The following is an 18,098-nucleotide window of genomic DNA, read 5'->3' on the forward strand; positions in this document are numbered from 1 at the left end:
ATGTTAAATCCACTCTCGCTTCATTTTACTGTGGCCAGGCATAGAATATATTTCAAATTATTAAGGTTCCTGTTACACCGTCTGACCTCTGCTGTCTAGTTCTAAATGTGAACCGTTATTTCATAATTTATAAGCCAACCCAATTTACTACTAACCTGCTTCATATCTAGGGCAAACACCAATGTCTATTTATCAATCAAAAATGAAGGTGTAATAAAGATGTGGGGCTAAGGAGAAGGAAGATAGGAGAATTCCCAAGTCTGGATTCTTGCCTGTCTTCTAAGGGCCTGCCTCCATTTACCACGTTCTATTTTGTATATTTGTGTACACGGGTTTTCTGCTGTACAAGAGTTGAAGTTCTTCAAGGGCAAAGACCTTAGCCATCCTTTTGTGCTTTATATATTCTAACCGAATGAAGAAATTCTGTCAGATCCTGTCTCTAGCTACTGCATTTGTGTTCGTCTGTGATCTCATGTCAGAGCCTTGAGCTCTTTGAGGGAGGGGAAGGTAGATTAACTTTTTATCCCTACTGCCTAATAAACTCTACATGGCCCATCAATGTTATTTAAGCGAATGAATCAATGAACAAATGAATGGATAAAACATGTGTGGTCAAGTGCACCCCAGTGGTGGCTGGATGCTAAGCCATGTCTCTTGTTTCTGAAATCCTTGTCTCCAGGACTCTGCCACACAAAAGACAAGAAGCTCAGCCTGTCACATTGACATGGACGGTCTCCAAAAGGCTGTGTGAACCAACTGGCTTGGAATATACATCTGTGAAATCACTTGAATAACTGTAACATTTTTAAATGTTCAAACTTGGTACCACTTCACACGGATGTTAATAAGAAGCTACTTCGAGTCATGGTTCCTGTTCACTGAACACTGCTTTAAAATTCCACTTGATGTGTCCATTCGCACTTCCTTTCCAGAATTCAGGATTTGGGGGGTACAAGGAACCAAAATAGTCATGCTTGATTTTGCCTGTCATTGTATATTCTGTGACCAATCATTTGATTATTTTTGGCTCAATCAGATGTTAGGAGTTTTGGTGAAAAAAAAGAACACACAGGAATACCTAAATTACATAGCAGGCAAGGTGACACCTATTATTTTCATAATAGCTACTTGATCTAAGTTGGGAAATTCATTCATTCACTCACTCACTCACTCACTCACTCACTCACTCACTCACTCACTTATTCATTCATTCAGCTGCTGGCTAAGTATATACTATGTTTCAGGCATTGTGCTAGATCCTGGGGATACAATGAGGAACAGACACCTACCTGTTCAGGATAAGGTGCCTTGTCTCTCATCACATGAGAGTTCTGGTTATAGAATTTCTAACACCTGCGAGAGGCTTTATGCTCATTTGTATCCCCAGAATACATCCTAAACTCAGGAAGCATTTAAAGACCTATTAAGACCCCAGAGTTACTTTTGGGCTTGGACAGTTACTAGAAGTGAAATGAATGGGATAGACAATTTCAGATTCTTCTCACGACTCCACCGGTGTTTTGCCTACAACTGATAAGCCATTCTGACTCTGACCTAATTCCACAGGGAAGTACCTAGTTATGCCAGCACAATCTGACTTCTCCCACATCCACTCAGTTCTGATCCAAACTCCAGCACTGATGTGAAGAAAAATTCAGAGACTGTATTTGTATCTATTGAGCATGTGCTACACGGTAACACCATGATGATACAATTGAGAGACTGGATAACTGGGCAATGGCTAGAGCATGTATAAAAACAGAACTTTGACCTACCCCCTGCAGCAGCCTGCCCGGGAATCCAAACCCTTATCTGCAATAAACCAACCAGAAAGCCAACCTGCTATAAATCAGATATGCAGGAACTCAAGTTGGTATCTCTAGTAACAATCCAGGAAGCTGAACTATAATTTTTTTTCTGTAACAGCTTGTCCAGAGTAACAACTGGCAGCTTCTCTAATTTTTGTCCCTGTTTCCAACTTAGAGGAAGCCAAGTATGTGCTGCTCACCAACCACACATGATACCCCACTTCTAATGAGCCCACCTACAACTTCTCCAAGCCAACAGCCCCCACTCAGGACACACATAAAGCCTTCTTCTTCCCCTTTTCCACTCTAAGGCTTTTCAGCTCCTCTGCCTGTTTCTGCAAGTGACCGGGGCTAACTCCCTTGCTACAACAAGCTCTCAGAATAAATTTTGCTTGTTCTCATTTGGTTAGTTTTCTTTTATTTCCACACGACCGTTATACTCATTTTATAGATAAGGGAATTTATAGAGATTAACTTTTTTTAAATGGAGCCATCCAAGAGGCAGAGCAGGGTTTTGAACCTGATCTCACTAATTCCAAATTGATTCTGTTAACCATTACCCAAACGTAGAAAAGATAAAAGTAGCTTTTTCTCCACTGTCCTCTGCTACACTTAATTTGCACCTTTGGAATACTTTTGTCTTTTCTTAAAAGAAAGTGATCCAAGTATAATGATATCAGTCTACTGGCCTGGTGGTTAAACAGGAAAGTTCAATTCAGTGCACTATTAAGAGTTTAAGGAGATCTCTAGGGTTGTAATGGTGACTCTAATTCCATATTTCTTTACCATGATTTGAGTATATGAACAGGACTAGAGCCCAGTAGATGGAGAGACATGGGTTGCTCATGGGGAAATAGTTCTGTGTTGTCACTGACCCATGGGACCACAGGGATGCCCATTTCTGTTGCATCGACTAAATTAGGGCAATTATTGAATGTAAACTTCTATGGAACTTTAAAAGCATTTAAAAATAACATGCTAGCTCCAGAATGCATAATTTTAGCATGTGTAGAGTACCGGGTAAATTTATTAGCATAATGATGTTCAGAAGTCAAGAAGGACAGTTGATTAATGATAATACGATTTTAAGGAAAAGTTTTTATTTTAGTTAGTACATGTTATCTGTTATTTTAAGCTACCTAGTTCTAATGGCATAAAGGTGCCAAGGGTAAGGCCTCAAACTTACACAGACTTTCCTCTCCAGTGCACAGAAATCCTGAGAATCTGTGTGAATCCTTTTGTGTAACATGAAAAGTTGTGCACTGAAAGGAAGGGACAAAGATATCCAGAGTCATGTCCATGCTGAACCGTCTGACTCAACACTCCAAGAACAGATGTTGCTCCTTGCCCCCCCCACCTCCATTTGCCCTTTTTCTCTGGCACTGAGTGTATTGACTGAAGTGATTTCTCTGTAGACTCTGGGAAGGAAGAGGAGTTTCCAAGCCACTCTGATGCACGCCCCAGGGGGTTCCGCTAACACCCAGCAGCCATTCTCTCAAGAACCAGCCACTCCCTGGGGCAGCTGAGGTACCTTCTCAGGAATGAAAAGCAGAAAGGACAGACCCCCCCCAAGCTACACATGTCCCGCTGCTGGGACACACAACAAGAAAAAGGAGACTGTTTGCTTTTCACTTCAAATGCTGGCACAGGAAGGAAAGAAAGGATTTTACATTATACATATATATATATATATATATATATATATATATATATATATATATATTTTTTTTTTTTTTTTTGAAAAGTAACTCAGAATATAAACATCAAAGGAAACGTTGGGAATATTATCAGGTTGCAGTGAAGTCTGCAAAAACACCTCAGTATGTGAGACTAAAAAAATAAAGGGATTCAGCTGGAGAGACAAGAGGAGGGAGGAGAGCAATCTTAGTTCCCCCCCCCCCCCCGAGAGAAGGACAGGAAATACAGTAGTGTATACACATAAACAAAAGCCACAAATTTGCAGATTATCTAGGTGAAATAAATCTACAATTTTAAGAATTTTCTCCTTCATGTTCTTGAGAAAGTATTTTTAGATTTCTGTCAAATATAAAGTAAAAAGTCACAGTAATATTAGAGGAAGAAAAAAACAAGACGTGGAGAGATTTGGGGAGATGCATTTTAGCATATGTTTACATACATACTTGAACGTCACCCATTATCTCTGTGCACACACATACACTTATAGATGTGACACATACATAACTTGATCTTTCTTTAGTACGAATTCAAAATGGCATTTGCAAAACTGGCCTGTAAAGATTCAATGAAATTCGTAGCACTTCAGAGAAAGTACACCTTTTGTCTGTGAGTAATAACACAGTTCAGTTATCCTTTCCAACTGTAGAGGCTCTTACTTCCTCTTCTCATCAAAAAAACAAAAACAAAAGCAAAAACGCCATACTGTACAAATACAGTCTCTGCAGATGTTTGAAACCACTGCTCTCTGGTGCATTTTTCTTCACATCAGTGCTGGAATTGGTGTTGGCCTAGATGTTTTTAGAAGTATTTTTAACACGTATAAGCTCTTCTCAATAAAAGCTTACACAGAGAAAAAAAATAATGCTAATAAAGTGTAAAGTGATAATATTGCACGTAGAGAATTGTAATTCAGAGGAAAAAGAATGGCAGGAACCTTCCCAGGGAGATCTTTTTTTTGTTTTGTTTTGTCTTCAGGAAAGGGAAGTATGGGCACGTTTAATCATGAGAACCATCACCTCTCACCCACTCTACCAGAGAGAGAGAGAGAGAGAGAAAGAGAGAGATAGGTAAGAAAAAGAAAGAGGAGGAGGAGGAGGAAAGAAGGGAACCGGAGGAAGAGGAATTCCAGAGGGGAGAGAAAGGGCATGAACACATTGGTGGGAGAAGGAATGGGAACCAAAAAAAATCTGTGCTGTGGATAATGAGGCAAGAACAGTTAAGTGAAATTAAAAACAAAAAACAAGAAACTTCCCATTTTGTGCTGTAATCTCTGTTTCCCTATAACTTTAGGAAGGGTCTGCTATATATTTATGTTAGTGGTACTCTTCGTAAAGGGAGCAGTGTCTGGGAAGTGTCTGGAAAGAGCAGCCAGCACAGGTGGTGAGGAATTAGCAGGCAGGTGAAGGATCCCATGGGAGCAGGAATTCAGAATGAGAAATAAGCAGGAGAATGGAAGCCTGACAGGAATCCTTGGAAACTTGGGTGCAAATTCTGACTTCACAGAACCTGGAAAGGGGGGCTAACCTATGCTCTTTGCATGCTAAAGGAAAGGTTGACTCCAGCCAAACACTTGGCGGGGGGGGGGAGACTTGAAACTGTACTTTGTATAAGCAGTGGTGAAAGTCAATCTTGTGATTCCCTCTTAGAAGCTGGTCTCAGAAGAATATGAACATCTGTCTCCTTGATAATGCAAGAATGATTTTGGAAGCTCTTGGAATGATGGAAGAGTTAAGGCTAGAAAATTGGAGTGGGAGATACAATCTCAAATATAGGATAAAAGTAACATTGGAATTAAGACCAAGATGAACTAATATAGTGAACAAATAATCCCTAAAGTACCTTTCTGTTTAAAAACACAAATAGCTAACTGCCCCTCTTCCATATAAATAATAAATGAAATATTCAAAATACCACAGCAAAACTACTTTGTGTCGTCAAAAAGCATGTCAATGGAGATATATAATAATTACCTATTTGAAAGAATTTTCAAAACCTGAGCTCATAAGTATAAAAGATTTTGCCACGTTTTACATTATAAATATATAATGAAGGATAATATTTTTCTACCTTTGCTTTTTGAAAAGTTATGATATCTTTGGTTATGATGACTAGTAGATATTTGCATGTTGGCCTTCCAGCATCTCTTCTACTGATCAAAACCTCCTTTTGAGGTAGTATCTCTCCCTCCACTCTGGGTAGTCTCTATGAGGCTATCACTCAACACATTCTGTCCCACTTAGCCAAGGGGTAGAACTTTAACTTTGCATGAAGGCACACATCATTAAAAAATACGTGCATATTGATACATAAAAGTTGATATATAAATAGGTAAATATAAAATATATAAAAACAAACATATATATATATATATAGAGAGAGAGAGAGAGAGAGAGTTGATTCATTTAGCGGTGGCATGTTGACTAGATAATCTAGTCAATTAATACCTGTCTTCTTGATACCAAAGTCTCTGATAGGTCTTAGGAAATGGAAAAAGGGCTTTTTGCCCTTTCTAAGGCTGTTTTTTTGTTTGTTTGTTTTTAGCCATTCCTTTGTGTGGCTACTTCGTTTCCTTCCAATAAATTTCTTGTTTGTTTCTACTGTTATGGTAGGCAGAATTCTAAGATGATACCCACCCCCATGATACCCCCATGATATGCCACTGTATAACTCCCTCCTCTTGAGAATGGACAGGACTTGTAATTTGCTTCTAACCAATAGAATACAGCAGAGGTGATAGGTTTTCACTGTCATGATTATGTTACCTCAAAAGGCAGAGGAGAAGGGATTTTACAGATGTAATTAAAGTCCCTAGAGGTGCCTGGGTGGCTCAGTCGGTTAAGTGTCCGACTTCGGCTCAGGTCATGATCTCGCACTCCGTGAGTTCGAGCCCCGCTTCGGGTTCTGTGCTGACAGCTCAGAGCCTGGAGCCTGCTTCGGATTCTGTGTCTCCCTCTCTCTCTGGCCCTCCCCCCGTTCATGCTCTGTCTCTCTCTGTCTCAAAAATAAATAAACGTTAAAAAAAAATTTTTTTTTTTAAAGTCCCTAATCAACTGAACAGGGAGATTATCCTTGGTGGACCTGATCCCTTTATATGAATGACTATCTTCATAAGAAAGAGATCCTTCTCCTGGCTTAGAAGAAACAACCTTCCCTGAATTCTAAAACTGCGTGGAAACTGTGAGATAATAATTACATGTTGCTTTAAGCGGGTAAATTGTGGGTAACTCATTACACAATGGATCCAGCTGCCCTTGCTGGTTTCTGTTGCTTTCAGCCGAAGAACTCTGACTGATAAAATGCTGGGTTTCTTTGAAAATTCCTTGGCTGAAATCTGTAAGGCATATTTTAATCAATAAGTAACAAAACTGCTTGTATTTCTTGGGATTAAAGGTCACAAAACATGTTGTCTTCTGTGTACCTGCAGTTCAATATGAGTAAAACCGTCCCTCTCTCACTATGATCAGCTAACCTAGCTTTATCAAACTTTTTTGTCTCAGGATCTCTTTATACTCTTAAACGTTACTGAGTACCCAAAGAGCTTGCATGTGGTTATATCCACCGATATTTAGTGTATTTGAAAATAAAACTGAGACATTTAAAAAAATATATATTTACTTATCATTTAAAATGGTAAACCTATTAAATGTTAACAGAAAGAACAGATTTTTTTTGAAAAGTGAATATATTTTCTATAATGAAAAAAATCTACATTGAGAGAATTGGCACTGTTTTACATTTTTGCAAACCCTCTTTAATATATGCCTTAGCAACGAGATTTTCATATCTGTTTCTGTATCCAATCTGTTGCATTGTTTTGGTTGAATATATGAAGAAAATCTGGCCTCACACAATATATAGTTGGAAGAGGGAGGAGAACTTTAAAATCCTTTCCAAATAATTGTGGATTTTTTTTATATCATACCCAAAACTTGCACATTGTAGTTTCTCAAAGTTTAGTACAATGTGGAATCGACAACCATATAAAATTTTCATATTCTGTTACTTTAAGATCCATTGGTCTTTCTCACTATTTAGATGGATCTTTTAGTTATATGCATAATTTTATAACATCATGCATTGGTCATTGGGAAAAGAATGATTTACTGAGTTACGCAGATCTTCCAAATGTTGACAAATTTCATTATATGATATCGAAAAATCATAGTTGTTAATATGGTCACCAATCTCATCAGAAAAGTCTTCAACTATTGGGAAGCTGTCAAGCTCTTAGTCATTGGCACAAGTCTTCCAAGACTCTAATCTTTATTTGAAAGCTCAAAGTCTGTCATTGGCAAACATACTGCCAGTTGTTTACCTAAGTGACAGGTTCGCTTAGCTTATTTTGAGGAAATGTCTGCCAAATACCCAGATCTGAATAACCAGAGTTTGTCTAGAAGTCATTCTTGCAGATAAAATGGTATTTTGTGACAAAATCAACTAGTTCAGTTCACAACCCCATCACACAGGCTCTTCTCTGAGATGCCCAGCCTTCTTTGGTATGCAGAAGTTCTTTAAATATACTTTTTATTTCATCATACAAAATATTAAAGACATGTAAGCAAGGGTTGAAATACAATTATTTTAACTGTTTCTTCAAAGGTATTCTTAAATGAAACTGGTCATTTTATTTAAGCTCTGAGGGCCTGATGACCAAGAACACAATGACTATGAGGACAGGTTGGGGGCACTGCCTTGATTGTGCTGTTTTAACCCACGTCACTTTTGCACCATTGGTGCAAATGTCAACATAGTAAAAAGGGCAGCTAACATCTTAATATTTTTATAAAACTAGCTTTGAAAGTGTGGATTCCTAAAAGTATCTTGGTGACCACAGGGATCCGCAGACCACACTTTGAGCACCAATTATCTATACTATTATTGAGGCCATATTCCAACCATTTTTGCACTTAGCTCAAGGTGGATTTAATAATACTTTTCAGTTTCACTTTAGAATTCTTTAGGTATTTTCAAGTGGAAAGGAAATGCTGGTGCTGTTCATGAGCACAGAAGTCCTTATCTTTAACTTATTACACAAATGTATTAAGACCAGGCAGGAAAGGGGACCCTGGGTGGCTCAGTCAGTTAAGCGTCTGACTCTTGATTTCAGCTCAGGTCATGATCTTGTGGTTTGTGGCTTCCAACATTGCGTTGGGCTCTGCACGGACAGTGAGAGGCCTGCTTGGGACTCACTCTCTCTCCCTCTCTCTCTGCCCCTCCTCTGCTCATGCTCTGTCTCCCTCTCAAAAAAAAAAAAAAAAAAAAGCTTTAAAAAAATTAAAACAAGGTAGGAAAAAGAGTTTCTTTATATTTTACATTGGGCTAGTAACTAGCAAGGATTAGAAATACAGCTTTATCAGGACCAATCTAACTAGCTTTAACTTAGCTAAAGCTAAGCTCATTGAGGTCAAAGAATAGGTGTAGTGATGATAACACTAAAGGCTTTGGCTTTTCAATGACAGGTTGTTTTCAGAGAGTGAGATGCTGGAATTCAGGATTCTAGAACTGAAGCAGCTGTGAATGGCAGTGTCCATGATGTGGCCATGGGAATAGCTGTCAATGAGGAGTTAACCTAAAGAACACTGGAATTGAATAGGCCAAGGAACAATGGTGGGGATGGGCAGATTTGTTGGGTCATTTACACTGATGTAGCAGAATTTGGAGTGAAGATGTGAATGGTGACTCAGATGCCAAAGCTATGGAAGAGTATGGAGGAATAATCATGATGTGGATAGATGGCAGAGATCTTAGGTAGAACAATCATCAGATGCCATGGCCTACAGAAAAGATGTCTGAAGATATAATGCTTAGACCATAAGAGGATTCTGAACACTCTCAGGACCACAGGAAAGAGAATAAACTACTTGAGATCATTTCTAAAAGGATATTCAAATTTCCGTTAAAGCAAGGAGGTAAAAGATGTAGAGGGCTTCCACAAACATAATGGAGAATAGGTGTGAAGGATGCAGTAGGGAAGAAAAAGCCAGGAGAAGAGAAGAAAGCATGAAGGAGTGTGGATATGAGAATATGAGAGAGAACAGATGCCATGGGAAGTTTGCAATTTGGATAATAATTCCCAAGGGTGGAAAGGATGAGACCAGCTTGAGGCTAGCTCAGGGTCAGTGTATATCTCTGGAGTGCTAGAAGCTTGAACGTGCATAGGCTGAGGTCTTTGCTCTAGTTTTCAAGGAGAAAGTTAGTGAGAGAATGTATTTAAAGAAATCTTAGCCTAGAACTGCAAACAGTTAGATCAATCCTGGGGCTCTTGCCTTGTACTGGAAATAGCATTTGTCTCTTCCCAGCGATAAATCGCAAAATCTGATTTCTTGGATTCAGATTCCCAACTCCCTTGAAATGTTCTCTTTTTCAGCAACATAGGCCACAATATCATACCCATCTCTTCTCTGAACTTTTGGAAATTGACATTCACAAAGTTTCAGGGTATTCCCATGGTTCTCATGAACGCTGTTCTGTTGCTACACTTGTACAATGTCTCCTATTGAACTGAGAGGTCGTTGATGGGGAGGGTTGTTTCTTTTAAATCTCTGTATCCCCAGCAGTTTGATCTGTGCCTGGCAGATGACAGGCACACAGTGTGTGTTTGTTGATCAAATGAAACCATACAAATAAATCTACTTAAATCTGTACCCATCCTTTCCAATAAGGAAAAAAGCTGCCTCTTTTCGTATCCAGGGCTCATTCCTCTACTTGGGTTTGGATTCTGTTTTCTTCTATATTCTTTGAGAGGTATATGATTGATGATCCCTTTCCTCTCCTGCATATCAATCAGCCTCATTCAAAACTCTCCTTCCTTTTAAGCTTTGGAATCATGTCTCTTTAAAAAAAAATTCTTTTTTATTTTACATTTATTTATTTTTAAGAGACAGAGAGAGACAGAGCACAAGAAGGGGAGGGCCAGAGAGAAAATGAGACACAAAATCTGAAGCAGGCTCCAGGCTCTGAGCTGTCAGCACAGAGCCCAATACGGGGCTCGAACCCATGAACCGTGAGACATGATCTGAGCCGAAGTTGGACACTTAACAGATTGAGTCACCAAGGCACCCCTGGAATCATCTCTCTTAAATTTACTCTCTTGTGCCTAGACCTTGCCCCTGAACTTCAGACTATGGCGCATGCTTACTTGACATGTCCACTTGTATATTATAGACACCTTAATCTTAAGATCTTTTCCCCAAAGAATATTTCTCATTCCAGTTTTCCCTGTATTCTTGAATGAAATCACTGTCCACTCTATTGTTCAAGTCTGAAAGCCAAGAGTCACCTTTGGCACTTCCTTCTCTGTCACCTCCATATCTACCCACCACTTCCTAACAGTCACCTCCTGAATTCATCTAATTGCCTGCCTTTCCACACCTACCACTACCACATGACTTAAGCTACCACATCTTGTCTGGACTGTTGTGTTTACTAATAAGTTTTCTGCATCCATTCTCATCCACATCAATACCCAACTCCAATCTCTTTGCCACACTGCAGCCAGTTCCCATTTGGCAATGACAATCTGATAGCCTGAAATAGCCCTTAAAACCTCATGTCTTCCCATTGTTTTGAGGATAATGGCTGAAATCTCCAAGGTCTGATGTGGTTTGGCACCAGCCTACTCTCTCTAGCACATTAGACAACATGTTCTCCTGTGCTTGCTTTGCTCAGACAAGGTGTTAATCAAACATGCAAGCCTCTCCTTAGGCTTGGCACATGTCTAAGAGGTAAGTTAACCTACCACAGAACAAGCTCCTAAACCACCTCCCCCAACTTGCTCCTTTTAAAACTTTCCCCATCTTAGCAAATAAAGCCTTGAGTTTTTGTGTTGCTCAGTGCAGAGATCCTGAGGCCATCCTTGACTCTTTTTCTCATGCTCTATCTCTACTTCTCAGCAAAGACCATCAACTATCTGCCAAGTATATTCAGGATCTGGCCACTTCCCACTATCTTTGCTTGTACCAAATTGGCCCAAACCATTAAGGTAACAACCTCTAAATGGTTCTTGCTGCCCTCATCTTTGGTCCACTAATAGTCTATTCTCTATGTATTAGCTCAAGTGATCCTTCCCAAAGGCAAGTCAGGTCTATCAGTTCTACGCTAAAATTTTCCAATGCAGTCCTCACATAAAAGGGACTGAATCACGTGACTCTACTACCACTGCCTCCAGTCTCCCCCAGTACACACTCAGACATGGTCTCATGTGTCCCTAGAACATCCCAGGATTCTCTACTCCAGGCTTCACCTCTCATTTTGCTCAGATATGCCTCTGCTGCTCATAGCTGCATGACCTGCTGCCTCCCTTTCACGTCTCAGCTGAAAGGTGACTTACTAGGGGGACCTTCCCCCAACTGCCCCCTGTAAAACACCCACCTCACCTCCACACCCTGTATGCCTTATTCGGCTTATTCTTTATTTTTCTTCACAGCACTTATAACCACTTGACAGCATTTATTTATTTGGTCATTTGTTCATAGTCTGTTTCCTTCCTCAACCAAAATGTAAGCCCCACAAGGGCAGGGAATTCATTTTGTTCACTGCTCTGCCCTCAGCAGCCAGAACAGTGTTGGACACATAGAATGATGGCGTGATGAATGTTGTCCTCTTTACTGGCATGCTTTCCAGCCCATCTTGGTCTTGTCAACTCCTAGTCACCCTTCAGATAGCAGTGAAATCATCATTTCTACTGAGAAGCTTTAGCTGACCCTCCATATTTGGTTTGATCTGTATTTATTTTCTTTCCATGTACTTTTCTCTGTTGGCTCTTATCACAGTTGTAACTTTATGCTGCTGTTGATGATGTATTGAATAAAATTGCTCCCCCCGCTAGACTCTAAACTCCATGAGGACAGGAACACTATCTGCCTTTGCTCAATACTCACTTTTGGATTTAGGGGAGAGCCCAGCACTTAGTAGGCACTCAACAGATTTCTTGACTGAATCAAAAAACAAAGGGAAAGGGTCTTAAAAAAAAAAAAAAACTTTGACACTTTTACTTCGCCAACCAACTTCCTTTTGCTGCTCAGAACTACTTAATTTGTCATTGTATTTTCTCTAAATTGAAAGATGAAACTGTCAGCAGGTACATCCTGAATGGAAAGTGGGATTGCCAGAATAGTGATGCCCATGTGGACTGCCCACAGAGCTCGTTTACAAATCCAATTCCCAAGCCTCACACCTGAGTCTGTCAGGGGGATCTATTAAAAAAATACCAGCAACCTTGCAGGAACCTCAGACTTTCTCTGATTTTGTTTCTCCATCATGAGAAGAATTAGAAATGGAGTACAAAATACATCAATTGCCAGACCACAGGTAAGCTGCAGATGGAAGGTCACCACACCACAGTCAGCGGGGAAGACCGGCTTTAGAAACACACCCGCTCGTGGGTGGATGTGCTTTTCAAAACAACCACTGTTGACCTAACGGCAAAGAGTGTCAAAACGGAGCAACTACAGAAAGAACATTGCTGAGTTTCTGCAAATAAAGAAAAAAAAAATCTTAATAGTCTCGGTTTTCCTCTGCCCCAAAGACACCCTTTCATGAGTTTCACCCTAAGTTGCTGCAGATGCCAGTCAGGATAGGCACACTTTGCGGAAGATCAAGATTTTCTGTGAGAATATGATGGAAACAAAATTGGAATGAATTACTCCAAAAACAATCAATGTTATAGCAAGTTTCTCAAATGAAGGTGCTTGGTAGTGCAATACTTAAAAATAATAACTTGCTTAACATTTAAACCTTTAAAGTAGATGTAACCCTATGCGAGAAAGTGTTATTTTTCAGAAAAGAAAACAGAGACATCACTCTAATGTTTCACAATAAAAAAACTGGCAATTTTTTTTGTTTAATTTGGAAATAAAACAACCTATATCAAAGGTAGGACTCTTAGAATATTTTGCTGAGGAAAAGGTAGATTCGGTTAGTAAAGGTAGTGAGGCTTAAAAAACTCACTCTTTAAAAGAAAACAAAATGGAAGCCAATTTTATAGACCTTAGCAAAGTGCCAATGCAATATACGTAGTTTGTGGTTATTATTCTGTCCTGATGTTAGGTCTAGAACAGGGCAGGTGTTAATTGCTCTGGAAAACAAAATGCAACATAAAAATTCTTAGGAAAAACATTTTTTTTCCTGCAGTCAAGATATGTTTTGTTTTGTTTTGTTTTGTTGTTTATGTTTCCTTCGCTGATGCTAAAATTTCCTATTTGATACTGTTCTTGAAAAATTGATTCCTTAATAATTTGCCCAGATAAAACTGCTTGGAGACAACCAGTTGTAATATGCCCATATAAAAGGCAAAATGGCAAAAGGGATGATGCAGATAGTCTTGAGGCAAACGCTATAAATACAGAGTATCTACTCAATAGAGAAACAAATTATAAAAGAAAAGGGACCTACTTTCTACACATATTTTCAAATTGCCCATTCATTGTTCATTAACCCTAAAATAGATGAAAGCGAGAAATTCATGTTAATTGTTCAGAGTTAAACAGATAATATGAAACCACTCTATCAAGGATAATGGATAAGCCATACTGATTGTATTGATTTTGTTTTATTTCAGAGATCTTCATTATAATGTTTCTATTTTCTTTAATTTAAATTCCCTTCTCAAAATTTTCCAATAAGTTATTTTAAATGTTGCCAATAAAAATGCCCTGAACAAAATGTTTACCTAGCTCTTAGCAACCAAGGAGCCAAATCCGTTGACAAGCACCAGAAGTCAGAAATATAACAATCACAGCACAGAGGGCAGAAATCAGGGCACCTCTAGACTGTAAGGGATCTCTCACTTCACCAAGGTAGAAAATATTACCTCCTTTTAAAGAAGGAAAGTGACATTTGCTTTGAGTTTTATTTTCTAATCATATTTTTAGGGGCACCTGGGTAGCACAGTCAGTTACACGTCCTACTTCGGCTTAGGTCACGATCTTGCCATCTGTTGAGTTCGAGCCCCGCATCAGGCTCTGTGCTGACAGCTCAGAGCCTGGAGCCTGCTTCGGATTCTGTGTCTCCCTCTCTCTCTGCACCTCCCCTGCTCACATTCCATCTCTCTCTCTCTTAAAAAATAAAATAAACACTAAAAAAATTTTTTTAAAAAAATCTGTTGATGGAATTCAGAGCCTCCACATCTGGGCTCTAAACCAGGATGGGATTAGGATTAAAATGATTTCGAGGTGGGATGAAAAACCGCGTGAAAATTAGATATATACCCAAACTTTCTGATAAGATGGGCAGAAAATACGTTCCTACTCTACAGTACTACATCAAAAATGATTTGGGATGGTTTAGAATTTCATTTTAAAAGAAACTCACCATCATAAATAGGTTTGTGTTTCTAAAATAGCTTGAAAAGGGGACTTATAATTTAAGCCTTTTACTAGAACAAAATTTGTATGTGAACTTTTGCTAATTAACTCCTTATAGCTACTCTAGTGACAAAGACCTTGTCCCCATGTTTTCTGAACATTCACTATGAGAAGTGAAAAGAGCAATAGCTTAAATCTTAAGACGATCTGCAGATCCTATGTGATGAAATTAATAGCAGAAATTACAGCCAGTATAGAGGCTTGAGTATGGGTTTGGGGAACAAGACTTCTAACTTTCCTTTCTCTCAATAACTTTACTCTGAGTCAAGTTAACTCATGGAGGAAACTACATAATCAAACCAGAATAATATCTAACTTCTGTTAAAATAATTAAACAAGGAGGTCATTAGACTGAGGTGGCTTTAACGCCTCAGTAGCCTATGTAAGCAACCGAAACCTAAGCCTGTAATGCCTCAACGTTAAGAAATTGAAACTTAAGGACAACCAATTACAAGTTGCCAGCTAGGCTTTCCCAATTAATGCAACTGCTTAAGCTATAGCCAATCAAATAATTTCCTTGCTTTGCTTCTGGCTTAGCACAGCCCAAATTGATTTTTGCTCAAATAAGCTCCTAAAATGTTTACTATGCCTCAGTTTATCGCTTAACACTTAGTGCAAATATCATCCAACAAAAGAAATAAAATGATCACTAACATTTATTCAGCACTATGTTGCAGACAAATATCCTGTGTGTTATATGTTTATTTTCTCATCTAAACCTTACAATAACACCGTGAGGAAACAAATGACAACTTTCTGCCCAGGACCTTAAGTAGTTTGTGTAAGTCTGACAAGCTGAGGGAGGAAGAGTGGGAATCTGTACCTGGGAACTCTGTGCCCAGAATCTGTTTCCTTCTACGTGAAACCAGTAAGATAACTGTGGCTAAGTGTTTTCTAGGGTAGAGGGCACGCACCTTCACCTCCACATGTTATTTAGTTTAGAAATCAGGCAAGCTGTAATCATTTTTGGAGCTGAAATAAGGTGAGGCCCTGAGAGGCCCGAAGACATACTAGTTGACAACTGTTGAGCAAAGCTCTGGCAGCTCCCCTCCTGGGAGAACGTCATTGCCCTCGTTGGCCACCCATTTCCAAATTTCCACATCCGCAGTTGTCCTATGGGCTTATCAGATAGACAGAAAGTCCAGGAACCTAGATGAGTTCTGATCCTTCCTTGAGGTACCCCCCCTCCCACTGAAATTATTATTATAGAGCATTCCAAGAGCCTCTTCATCCAATTTTCCCACTGGGAAAATTATATGCCAATTGTTCAGAGCATAATGTATCTAGAGCTATCCTACCCGACCATAAACTTCGATCCATAGTAATAAAAATAACAACATCAGTAGCTAAGACTGTGGGTATCAAACCTTCTGCTAAGGGCTTCATATGTATGATCTCATTTAAGCCAGTAACTACACTACAAGGCAGGCATAATTATTACAGATGGGAGTACTGAGGCTCATAGAAGGTAAATAACTTGCCCAAATGTTTTTAATATACAAAGTTAACTAGTTACTTGTTAATTCGCATTGTTTTTATGTACCTATGCTCAAAAAAGAACATGAGGCAATTAAGTACTCACTTGGTGACCCTTCTGTTGATGGAATCCTACATCTTTTGTAATGTGGCATTAATTCCACTTTGCAATTTCAATATACTATTAATAACTTGTGAAAGCACTGCTTAAGTGTAACAAATCACTACTTCGGTATGTATATGGTTTGAACATGTTCCATGGAGAAGCCAGGTGAAGCAAAAAAGGGAGTGAAGTGTTTATGAAATGAAGGTTTCATTCCAATTCCCTCATACCCAACCAGAATAGAACAGTCAGCCTTCTGCACTTGGGCGTTGACTATTTAACAACACACACACACACACACACACACACACACACACACACACACACACACATCTATTGTTAGGCATGAGCTCTGAATGAATAACCTCTGAGTATGAAAATTAAATTCTGGTTTTTAATTGATTTTTCCAGGCAAATTTAATAAAATGATCAAATACAATAGAAGTCTCGTATTCTTCCCTGGAGCTCTCAAGTTCCTTTTCTACTATAATCTATGTTTGAATCCCATACAAAAATCCTTAGACTTTAAATCTGCACCAGATGTGCCAAAGTGACGCTTGGTAATGCACAGAGTCAGGGCAGAACTGAGTTTCAGACTGGCGACAGCCATTTCCAACCCACACAACCCCTTCCCTGTCTCCACAGAAAGTTCAGCATTTCATGTCATGCAGTCATAGTGAAAACCATTTTTTCTTCATTCAAACATTTAAATAACTTGCAACAATCATTTGGCTTGTACTTCACAGCCCAAAGTAAACCAAGCATTCATTTTTAACTAATGGAGAACATTGCAGATTTATTGATTCTACTTCACAGGAAATAAGTCATTGATTTCTGATGTTAGATGACTTCTGCTAAGCTAAGGTGGAGACCAAGCAAAAGTGAAAATGAGGTAAAAAGACCAGGCTCTCACCTCAAGAATCATTTAGTTGTCACTCCTACTATTAGCTTTAGCAACATCTGGGACTTAATTCATTGATTGTTTTTCTCTTACCTTCTCGTCCTATTTCTCCCACTTCAGGTTGGTTTCCTTAGGACCAGAAGAAGGTATGAGTAAGAGCTGAGCAGGGAAGATGGCAGAAAAATTTAAACCGGGTCTAAAGAGCAATGGAAGGGGCTCCCATAGCATCTCACGACCAGCAGCCTTAGATCAGGGGAGTGCTAGGACCTCAGGAAGAAAGGCTCACTGCACTATTATATCCAGGTACCTGAGGTCCAGCTCATCCCAAGCTGACAGTGGGAGATTCTGTGGGCTGGGCTTCCATGGATGTCTGCAACCACCTGTGTGTTATGAAATGCAGACAATGCCTTCTGTCCTAAAATGTTGCCATTGCAACCCTTGTAAGCCAGAGTTTGAGAAACTTAACTTGGTTATCTCACTGATGATCAGAAACTGAACATGATCTTGTAATTCATTCAATCATTTCTTTATCCAGCAATTAAAATTAGTGATGACTTGTTATGTTTTAAGCACTATAAAGCGTTCTGAATGTGAACAGTGCACCAAAACCTATGGACCCCCACAAATATATATCCATCAACTTCCCTTTTACCTGTGTCCTAGTTTTATGCACTTGCTTGGGGATATGGAGAGAGAGAGAGGTTTTTTTTTTTTTTTAATTTTTTTTCTCAACATTTATTTATTTTGGG

At 39.1% G+C, this 18,098-nt stretch overlaps 1 protein-coding gene across 2 annotated transcripts in view; it reads right to left on the reverse strand.

Moving 5' to 3' along the window:
• Positions 1-18,098, reverse strand: part of FAR2 (fatty acyl-CoA reductase 2) — a 153,061-nt gene that overhangs the window by 63,429 nt on the left and 71,534 nt on the right. Inside the window, exon 1 of one of the 2 annotated variants that reach the window (XM_040488529.1) lies at positions 17,443-17,672. The exons of the other annotated variant lie outside the window; for it this stretch is intronic. The gene's annotated coding sequence lies outside the window, so the exon portion shown is untranslated. Of the gene's footprint in view, positions 1-17,442; positions 17,673-18,098 lie in introns of those variants that run through there. 2 annotated transcript variants of the gene reach the window in all.

Source organism: Herpailurus yagouaroundi, unplaced genomic scaffold (assembly GCF_014898765.1).
Source record: "Herpailurus yagouaroundi ecotype Mexico unplaced genomic scaffold, PumYag 166, whole genome shotgun sequence".
In the NCBI taxonomy this organism is placed as follows: domain Eukaryota; kingdom Metazoa; phylum Chordata; class Mammalia; order Carnivora; family Felidae; genus Herpailurus; species Herpailurus yagouaroundi.